Source organism: Odontesthes bonariensis, chromosome 3 (assembly GCF_027942865.1).
Source record: "Odontesthes bonariensis isolate fOdoBon6 chromosome 3, fOdoBon6.hap1, whole genome shotgun sequence".
Classification (NCBI taxonomy): Eukaryota; Metazoa; Chordata; class Actinopteri; order Atheriniformes; family Atherinopsidae; genus Odontesthes; species Odontesthes bonariensis.
The window spans coordinates 12,102,487-12,113,117 of record NC_134508.1 but is presented as its reverse complement, the minus strand read 5'-3'; the positions used below and the strand labels follow the sequence as shown (position 1 = coordinate 12,113,117).

The following is a 10,631-nucleotide window of genomic DNA, read 5'->3' as shown; positions in this document are numbered from 1 at the left end:
CAGATGAGAGTGAGGAGACGACTGTTGCTGTACTAAAAACACACCTTAGCCACACAGCTGCGGACTGATTCAATTCAAAAATAGAAGGCATCCATTTAACAAAGGAATGACATAACAATGAAGTAAATTTTTCAAAAAGTAACAAGCAAAATTTCCTTAGTAGTTGATGTACGTCATCTGCATTACATGAGCTGTTAGCATAAGCTAGTGCTAAATGAAAAGAGGATAATTTCTCATATACTTTTACAAACATACAAACATTTCCATCATCGGAAGTTCAGCATTGAATTGGCCCAAGTTGGTAAAACGGTCCAATGAAAAGTGGTTGCTGCACATGTGCAGTCTTTTACCAACTCCTGCTGGAACTCGCAAATATAGTTCATCCACTGGGCTCTTATATACTCTGAGGCTGGCGGTAAATGTGAGAAACATGCTCCTCAGTACAGCTGACAACACAACATTTTCATGAGAATCTAGCTTCATTGATGTAACAGGTTGTATGTGAGCAGGTTCGGCTCAGAGGTCGAGGCTCAGCAGAGGAAGCGGGAGAAAATGACATAAGTGTACACTGCAAATCTGAACAGTTCATTGAGTTAGATATTTTCAAACCTAGAAGGCCCAAAACAAAATGTCAGGGTTGTGTTTTTTCGAGTTTCTGAATTGCTTGTAATTTTGTACACCCAAATATATGCTCTCAAACAGACAAAAAGGGATTTTTTCTATAATATGTAATCTTTAAAGCTTTATCAGGGCCTGGCATATTTCAGTATGAAATTGTTGAATGGCATTCTGCATCTGTTACAACAGCGTGGCACAGCATTGTAGAAGAAGAGCGTTGGTGCTGGACTAACGTGCCTGCAGTCAAGATCTTACAAAAGACGTTAAACATTTGACACATCATGAGATGCAAAATACAACAAAGAAGATCAAGGATTGTTGGTCAGCTGGAACCTTATATAAGACAAGAAAGGGACAACGTTCCTCTCCCAAAGGTCCGTTAACCGGTCTCCTCAGTTTCCCAGATGTGCAGATTATTGTTAAAAGAAGAGGGGGTGCTGCACAGTGGTAAACATGGCCCTGTCCAAAAATGTTTAAAAAAAAAAACTAAATTTTTGTATGATTTCTAGGTTACATTGTGAGTAAAAAAATTGTTTTATGAGATTTGCAAAAGATTGCACTCTGTCTTTATTTAGGAAGCATTTTACACAGTGTCTCAAAAGTTTTGGGATTTGGCTTGTATGAACCCTGTGTTTATACCAGGGTGGCACTGCAATTAGACCTTCAAGATCTCTTTAAAAGGAAGCAACCCACTCTTATGCCAGTAGGAGTAACAGTTATGTTGCTCTGCAGCACAGTTAAGATAGATTCACAATAAAGATTTTAAAGCTTGCTGTCAGTTCAAGGATGCATGACTCTACTGTGAGGCCATGTGATGTGTTTCAATCAAACTCAAGCAAAGAGAAGACAATGATCACTGGTTCACAAAAGCGTATCAGCAGTTTCAGCCCTCTGAGGAAATGTAGAAGTGCCCAAGAGAACGTGACAGTCTGGTAACAGATGTTGTGTTGTAGTAAATGCTGCATTTAGTGGCATCTTGTTTTGCAAAACGCAACTGAGTGATCTATTTTTTTTGTTGTGTTGCAGAAATGCTGAAGTGTTAGATGTCATTGTTGTGAAGATGTGAGGCATTGTACAGTATCTGTCACGTTGAGAGAAAAACCATCTGCCCTCTGCGCACCCAGCGTCTCCCTCTGTGCGCGTCTGCAGTCCCTTATTCTATGCAGTCTGTGTCGTTCCCCTCCTGGTTGATTTCTAACATGTGTGGACAGGAGAGCCCCTGAGGGTTTGAACGAAGCCGCAGAGTATTAGAGCGAAATTTCATCTCCAATAACAGTCAGATGCTTGAATTGGCTGCTTAAAGTGTTGCTTCACACAAATAATGAAAACGTGGAACATGACTTTTCTAGGAGAGCTCTTATATGAACTGGAAAGATTTCTGCCATCACCTTAATGCAGTTATTAGTGGATCTACTTTCCAGCAAAGGTATAGTCACCAGTTCTCATGTTTCATAAAAGAGGAGGAAGAATGATCACCAAATAATCCTCTGTTTATAAAGTAGGTTAATAATCTGACTTACAGCAGTCTATTATTTCAAATGTGATTGTAAGAAAAGAACCACATAAAGGAATATTTATGTTAAAACTGACCCAAGATGGGTTACAAAGAGAACATGTGTGAGAATGATCTAAAGATACATATTAAGTCTAACTGTACAGTAAAGTGATCTTTGTTGATGGACGCATACAACAGACAGTAATAGTTTGTAAATGTAAATTTGAGTGTGTGACGATGTATGCTAGTACTGTAATTTTAAATGTTTTTTTTTTTTGCATTTACAGAACGGTGCAAAAATCCTGAACCACCCTCTCTCTTTTTCATACATAATCAGGCAAACAGGAAATTCTACGCAACAAATTCTATCCTGTCTGCCGAACTGTGCTATCTTTGACTTTTTTTTTTTTACAGCTAACAGTAACAAGGTGCCTACAGATGCTATTTAAAATAGGTTCTTTGCTTATTTGTGTTTAGGGCTTTTTTTATGCTTAGATGATTAATCCTGGAGAACTACTGCTCAAGACCACTCTGAAACATTGGGCGATTTTTATGCACAAGGAGTAGAATTTTCCTATTTTTTATTTTTCTATTTTGTTTGACCATGTAGTATGTACTTATGTTTGTCCATGCAAGTTCATACAGCTTTTACATTTTCTGCACTGTTTGTGAATGTATTCATTTCCAATTACCACCATGAACACCAAAATCAGTTGCATTTGAGTAAAGCTCTAAAATCTAAAATTTAGAAAAGAGAGAGATTTCATTCCTCCAATAATGAACTATTTTCCTTATTCTACTTTTCAAAGTAAATGGATAAAGTCAAGCCGACAGAGACGTAGCAAGCCTCTGATTGGCTCGCTGGAGTCAGGAACTTCAGGCGCATAATATTACAGTACACTGAATAAAAAGTAAGCTAATTTCCATGTATTTCTCATTAACTGTGCGTTGTGATTGGGTCGGTGATGGTTCTGTGTAAGTGTAAACTTGTTTAACACAGCTCGTATTTAGACGCATAATAAATCCCGCATAATAAAGCTTTCATGTCTCTTTTCGCCACTTGAAAGAGGTGTTGATGCAGCCTTGGCGGACTAATTACCGCGCGCTGACTCCGCAACGGTTTCTGTGGCGGAGCTTCTGACATTTACTCTTTTCTTCTTCGGGTCCTGTCCGCGGGGCTCTCCGGACTCATCACCTCGCCGCTCCTTCTCCTCCTCCTCTTCCTCCTCTTCCTCCTCTCCTCCTCACCGCGCTCAGCTCGGCGCGCGCAGGCACAACAGATGGTACAGTACTACAGACTGCAGGAGCGGCAGAATTTCAGCGCAGAAGTACTTTCAACCCTCTAAACTTCACGGAAGCGTTCAGTTTAAGAGGAGCGGAGGGATTCTCTGAGGATAAACTCGACTTTTGGACAGTCACTGGATCCTACACGTTTAGAGACCGAATTTGCTGTCGAGGTAAGTTGGGATGTTTTTCAGAGCAGCCGTTCAGATTCCGGCCAACAGTCATTTTTGTTTCCTAAAAGGGCACCAAGGTATGTTTCTAACGCTTATCTTTTCCAGTTTAAGTGTGTTATGTAGCTGGTATTTTGATGGGTGGAACGGCACATCAGCGGCCATTACATCTAATGTGCGTTTAAATGGAATTTACATCACTTGTGTTTTTTAAATAAACCTTTTATGAAGTAGTTTAACAGTGGTCTGCATCGACAAATGTGTTCAAAATAGTGCACATCTGCATTAACGATGATAATAATGATTTAAGAATAGCTTATTCTTTTTTTTTTAATCACCTGACAAAGTTTTCTTGTTGCACTAAGGGGAATTCAGAATGATTTGAAACGTCAGCCCTCATTAATCCCGAATCCTCTCCGTTTTATCTGAAGACAGTAAGTTTTAAGCCCCACTGGCACACGTCTTTTTTTCTTTGAGAGGACATTGCTGTCACAACTCTGACACTCATGCCCCGTTTCACTTCATTTGACCACAGTGACAAAACCCAGACAAAAATTTCCACGTCAAAGGCCGGCAATGTTCTCTGCCACCATGTCTGCTGATCATGGCTTAAACGTGCCTTACCGTGAGGAGTGATGGCACAAGTTTCTGTCTCTGACGAGAGTAAGAAATGGTACTTGAGGGGAAAAAAAAAAAAAAAAAAAGAAAAACTTGCCTCATATGTGTAATGAGGTGAAACACTGAGAGTAATTTATTGCACATGCACTGATGATCGTTGTTGGCTTTTTGGAAAAGTAGGGATTGTCTGCTGCAAACGCTGATTATGAAGAGAAAAACCAACAGCCTGACATGGAACGATGAGGCGTTTTACCGTAAACCTTTTGTGACATATTTGTGACGTATCTTTGGCAGCCTAGTAAGCCATCTGAGCCACATTTAGAAAAATAAATAAATAAAAAAATAACTCAGCCACCGGAGCATTTCCATGATGGATCATTCATCCAAGCCTTTCCCTTCAGGCCCTTTAACATGAGCGAGGTGCATTGGGTCTGAGCTGTTCATACTCAATCTTAGCAGAGGTTTAAGACCTTCCCCGGACCCACAGCAGCAGCATCAGCTACAGGCAAGAGCAGCGGATGACCTCAGCCTCGCAGTTAGCACCCAATTAGATCTCTGGGGAGAACAACTCCAACTTTGGGCTGCATCCGCTCTTGATTCTGTGTGTGCTGCTGGGAAGATAGTGACGCTATCGAAATTGTGAGGTACTGCTTTGTGAAGAAGACGGCAGAGCTAGAAAACCTGAAATAATGAGGTTGACAGGGACATATTTCGTTATTGGAAACAAATAGCTCAGAGGAGAGGGGAGTAGTTTTTGCACTGTATAAATAGCTGCGGGATCAATTTGCACAGGCAGGTCTGCTTATTCACATTTAAGCTCTCGCTTGAAGTAAGGCACAAATACATCCAGCCACGTAATGCTTTGACTCTGTCTTCATCAGTGCTGTGGTTTTTTGTCCCTTATATGTTTTATTTGGGCTCATCTGAATATTTACAGATTGCAGAGAGACACTAATGTGCAGGAGAAACATGGAAAACTAACTCCACCGTGTGTGCTCTTAAAAAGTCTAAACCCACACTGAGTGGCAACGTTGGGGCATACATTTTTGCTCACCACAGTGGAGATATCTTGCAGTGGACAAGAGACAACATCCAAAATCTAATATTGGAATATTCTTTATCAAACATGCAGACACTGTGGATGCAGTGATGCATATCCAGAAGTACTCGTGTGTTCATTTTACAGTACGTTTGTCCGACTTGTGCGTGTCAGACGGGGAGGACAGGCTCTGTGTCACTCTCTGGAGGATGAACACAACACAACAGCGCAGGAGTTGTCACTTGCAGGAGGCCGTGCTGCTGACAGAGACGCTCCTGAGTTGGTATTTCATTATATTTTTGCCAGTGGTGTGAGAAAATAAGTGGAGTAGGCTTTGGAGGAAGTGTGAGGGGACCTGTGCAATACAAGAGGAGGGAAGTTTAATGACTAGAGACAGGAAGTGTGGAAGGGTTAGATCTACAGTAATAAGACAGGACTGGCTCTTTTTTATGGTACTGTAGTATTAGGACTGTGAGTGCAGTCTCTTGCTTTGAAGAGTGGAATCAAAAGTGTGTGGATACTCAGCCACTGCAGAGGCTGACTTCTATTGACTTTACATAACCACATGTAAAGTATATCTACAAGCAATCTGTACCCTTCATTTACCAGAGTAAGTGGAAGATCTAAACTGCTACATTGCAGCAGAATAATAGAGTATGTGCTCATTAGGAGATATTTTCAAACAGCCTGCAGATGTATTCTGTCTAATAAATGCGTTGCCATGTAAAAATTATGTGACGCTCGCAAACATCTCACGCAAACCGCAGCCAGTAAACTAACAAATTAAATCATGTTGACTTCCAGTTCCACGCATGTTGAAGTATGCCGCCATTATTTCTAATTCATTAGGGATTATTTTAATAAACAGGCTCCTAGTGATTGCTTTTCCGATTTTACTGCTGCTCCAGCCGTTCACCCATCAAATGGAGTCAAAGCTGTCCTGGCGTGACCCGAGCAGCCAAGCAAAAATAAGTGACACCATAAAATCAGAGAGTAACTGCACAGCGACAGGTGAGATTTTTTTCTTTCTTTTTTGTAGCGATGTTTGTAGCACTCCATTTAGAGCGGATCGATACCCTGCTGTGTGAAGTGAGTGAGAGTAAAATGAGGGGGATACGACGGTGAAAAACCCTGCACTGATACCTGTGGCAGCCATAAAAACAGCCTTTCCATGCAGCATCTGGCTGTAAAGCTGCTAATCTCCACATGAAAGGGAGAATGCACAGATAGTGTATGTTGTGAATGAAGACTGCATTGAAATGGAGTTCCTCTCATTCAGGTATGACAGAACACAATATGAAACCTGATTATCTGTTGGATATGGCAACTTAATGGGAACTGCAACCCACGGTCATTAAAATATGTAACCCATAGCAACTTTTATGAGCATAACCATGTGTTTTTCATTCTTTATGCTCCCCATTCAAACCAGTCCTCTGTTTAATATGATCATATAGGTCATTTGTTCATACCCTGCACATAGCTTTCAATTATTCATGCAGTCATGACAGGAGCAGCACATATCATGGGCTTTTTCACTTTTGAGTTCAGTTAACAAGACAATAACACTTTACTGGTTAGGGCAACAACTTTCTTTCGTTAGAGTGAAAAATCACGGTTAGGGCTAAAATACCTTTTTCCCCCCCCCAGTGAGATTGTCACCCTCACGGATGCCATTTTGCTGGTTGCCATGGTTACACCAAATCCCAACATATTAGGACAAAGCTGGGTCACCTCCAGGCTGGGTGGAGTCAATGACTTCACTTGGTTAGGGTTAGAAATCCAAATGATCTGGGTCAAATAGAATCATGGTTGAGAGGGAAGCTCTTTTTACTTTTCATGGACTCCATTTCTGTCACGCCCATGGGATTTTCCCCATGTTTTTAGTTTAATGTTGTATCATGTTTTAGGTTTCATGTCTTGGTTTTTGAGTTCTTGTTTTTAGTCTTGCCGTTGTTTTTCCCCTCACCTGTTTGTTATTGTCACCAGCTGCACCCAGTCACCAATCACTCCCAGTCCCCTATTTAGTTTCCAGGCTCCCCTCTCTTTTTGAGATCTTTACCTACTTACCTTGATACCTTGATTTTCACCCCTTCACACCATGCCATGCCATGAAATGCTTTGCTATGCTATGTCTTCTTTCCAAGTTAAGTATTTTTCCATGTCAAGTCTTTTGTTTTGTTTTTTAGTCACAGTTATATTCATGGTTTTGTCACAGTCTCGTTTTGTCATCCGGCTCAGCCGCGACTTGTTAACCACGTTTTGTTTTTGTGAATAAATCCAAGTTTTGCTTTTTACATCCTCTTGAGTCCGCATCCGTGTCCTACCAACCCACCCCAAACCTGACAATTTCTACAGTCCACTTGGAGTTTCCCTTATGACCATAAGAGCGCACATATTCTACAGGTGTAATTAGAGGCTGTTACAGCCTGCATGAAGAAATGCCCCGTCGGGTTGTAATTGGTCAGAGAACAGTCTCAGCCATTTGTGGGCGAGAGTGAGGAAGAAAAGTAGGAAATCACAAGTTGGGAGGGAAGGAGGATTGAAATTGAGCACTAGTTTGACACTAGTTAGAGATGGTTTAGCAGTGGTTTAACGCCATCTGCTGTCCCTTCCTCTCCAATAAACAACAAAACCAACAGCGTGTACAGTGCGCACAGCATTGTCACATGCAGGTGAGCGGTGTCATCATGCAGCAACAAGAAGCAGCTGAACGTAATCATGCAGCAATAACACGGGTAGACGTAGAATGTATATGCGCTCATGACATAAGCTGCGTCAAGGCAAGAGGGACCAAGAGTGAATGGCTGTGTTCGAAACCTAAAACTTTAGCAACATTTGAAACATTTTCAGGCGAGAAAGTAGTCGTTTAGATCCCCAGCGTGTTGAAAACCTGCCAAAATACCGGCTATTTACAATTTTGTTCCGATGAATTCGGCGCTACTAAAGCTAGCCGTAGTGAGCAACGCACTTCTGGTTATTTTCACAAAATAAAATACCCGTTGCCTTTTATCATAGGGAAAGCCATTACGATACAATTGGTGCTTTTGTTTTGAAAACAGGAAGTGAACCTACCCTCGTTGTAGCTAACTTGAAACTGTCGTTTTGACAGAAAATGACGATCAGCGACGTCAAGTTACGTTGCATCTTGGGTAGTTTGAGTATGAGTAGTAACCTCATGATGCATACCCAACATTTCGGCGAATCTAGTATGCATTCGGGAAAAAAGTCAGTATGAGTAGTCGGAGTAGTAGTAGGAGAAGTATGCGGTTTCGAACACAGCCATTGTCTTCATAATGGAACCATTTTAGAGCCTTTTTCTCATGAAACTGTGATGTCTTCCGCTGTGGACCAACATCAGATTGCATGAGGGTGTACTTGCAACAGCGAGCATCCTTTATGATCATCTGTGAATCATCTGGCTCTGAATGAACACGCTCATTTCCCACAGCATCGCAGGTGTTTGAAGTGGACCAGTCTCCATTTGAAGACACTATTTCTTCCCACCAATCAGGATTCAGTAACACCTGAATTTAGGCTTTGATGACAACTGAGGGATATTAGAATGAAACACTGACCCATCAAATATTGGCCAAACCCAAATATTGTGCGTCTGTGTCCTTTTTTTTTGTTTATTTTCAAATAGAAACCCACGTGGCATGTTTTCTAATTTGTACAAGTTGAACTAGTTTTCTCATGTTTCTCAGGGAGGTAAGACCTCAGCAAACGCTGACATCAGTGCGTCAGCGGGGGATCATCAGTCTCTCACCTTTGGACCAGTGGACTCTGTCGTCATTATGAAGTTGCACCAGGGGGCAGGATAGAACAACAGTTATAATTTAAACGACACGTCGGACTGCCAGTGCCGTTTATGAGAGGCAACAATTAAAGCTCTTTAAAATACACGGAGGCAGAAATGAGGATGAACAAGAAATGCCTCTAAACAGAGGGCGTGTTTCAGACCTCATCTTAGGAGAAAGGGTTACCTGTGGCACCAGGCTGCATCAAAGAGCCACCCCGTGTAGCGTCCACAAATAGAACATTTGAAGGGGAATTTTAAATGGAAGTGGATTAATATTTCACCTCAGCATTGATTCATGCTGCTACTGTAGACATTTTCATCTGCAAGTGAGTCGCTTATACAAAAATATGCAGCGACATCAGTGTGGTCTTGATCTGGCACATCCTCTCCTTTCCACCGTGCGTTTGAAGCAATAAGCATCCCACAGCTCTGTATGTGGAGCACTGCTGTCATCAGCACTTAGTTCATCATCCCAACTGCCCGCTCTGTGTTTTTTTCTTATTCACAACAGTGATAGAGTGAGGGCTCACCATGGTAATGGAAGGTATCATTACTGATATGGGATGTTTTCAGAAAAAACAGAAATTTCAGTGACAACTGAGTTAATTTCTTGGTTGACATTTATAACATGCGCAACACAAAACTGGTGGATATTCCAGTGACAGTAATATAATGACGGCTCACAGTAGTTTTTCCAAGTGAAAAATAAGATTATTACCATGTTTCGGTGTTTGTCCTGTTTTGTGTGTCAGTCATGTTATTGGATTCGCTGTCTCTTAATATCGCCCGTTGAACTGGTCTTTACTGCAAGCATCACAGCTTGAAGGATGGTGGAAATCAATTTTCATTAAAGTTGCATTACACGGGTTGAAGACAATGTACTGTTCCATCACTTCCGCCGATGCTGCTCTGCCACGCAGAGGTAGTTTGTTACTGTGGTGACATGGGTGGACTTTGAGGTGCTTTGAGTTGATCCGTGAACTGGGACTCAAACGATCCGACATAAGCCTGAGGGATAGACAGCGTTAGCTGTGATAGACATCATGCCGTGATCGACGGACTTGTTTTCTGTGGTTGTTGGTCTTTTAAATGTAAAGATCGAGGACAAGCTCAGGTTTAACAGCTGGTTATTTGCAAATGTTCAACAAAAAGAAAATATTCAGCTGAAAAGGAGGAGAATAAAGGGGGGAAGTGTGCTCTGTGATATAAGTGGCAATTTTTCAGAATGTTAAAGGAGGGCAGAGAAAGCAAAGAGAGTGCCTTTTTTCCTCTCTCCTAAGAAGAAAAATCAACTGCGCTGCATGCTGGGCTTTGTATATGTTATAGAGTAGACTATAGATGAGTTATTTGTGATGGCAACAGAATTTCAATTTTCTGTTGCTGTTCAAATAGCACGGCAAAGAGTATTTAAACATTTCTGCATCATCTTTGTTGCCTGTGTAAATGGACGGTTGACTGTGGAGTCTATTTGTACACTTTGAGGTCACCAGAAACATGTCGTGAACACCTGTATTCACATTTCATTACCCTGATATCCAGATGTAACACGTACGGAGCAAAACAATCACTCATTTGCAGTTATGATTAAGTCTGACTGATGAATAT

General features: G+C 41.4%; 1 protein-coding gene across 2 annotated transcripts in view; it reads left to right on the top strand.

Moving 5' to 3' along the window:
• Positions 1-3,205: 3,205 nt before the first annotated feature.
• Positions 3,206-10,631, top strand: part of LOC142376753 (caM kinase-like vesicle-associated protein) — a 56,193-nt gene continuing 48,767 nt past the window's right edge. The window contains exon 1 of one of the 2 annotated variants that reach the window (XM_075460294.1): positions 3,206-3,570. The gene's annotated coding sequence lies outside the window, so the exon portion shown is untranslated. The other variant, XM_075460295.1, reaches the window with a different exon arrangement.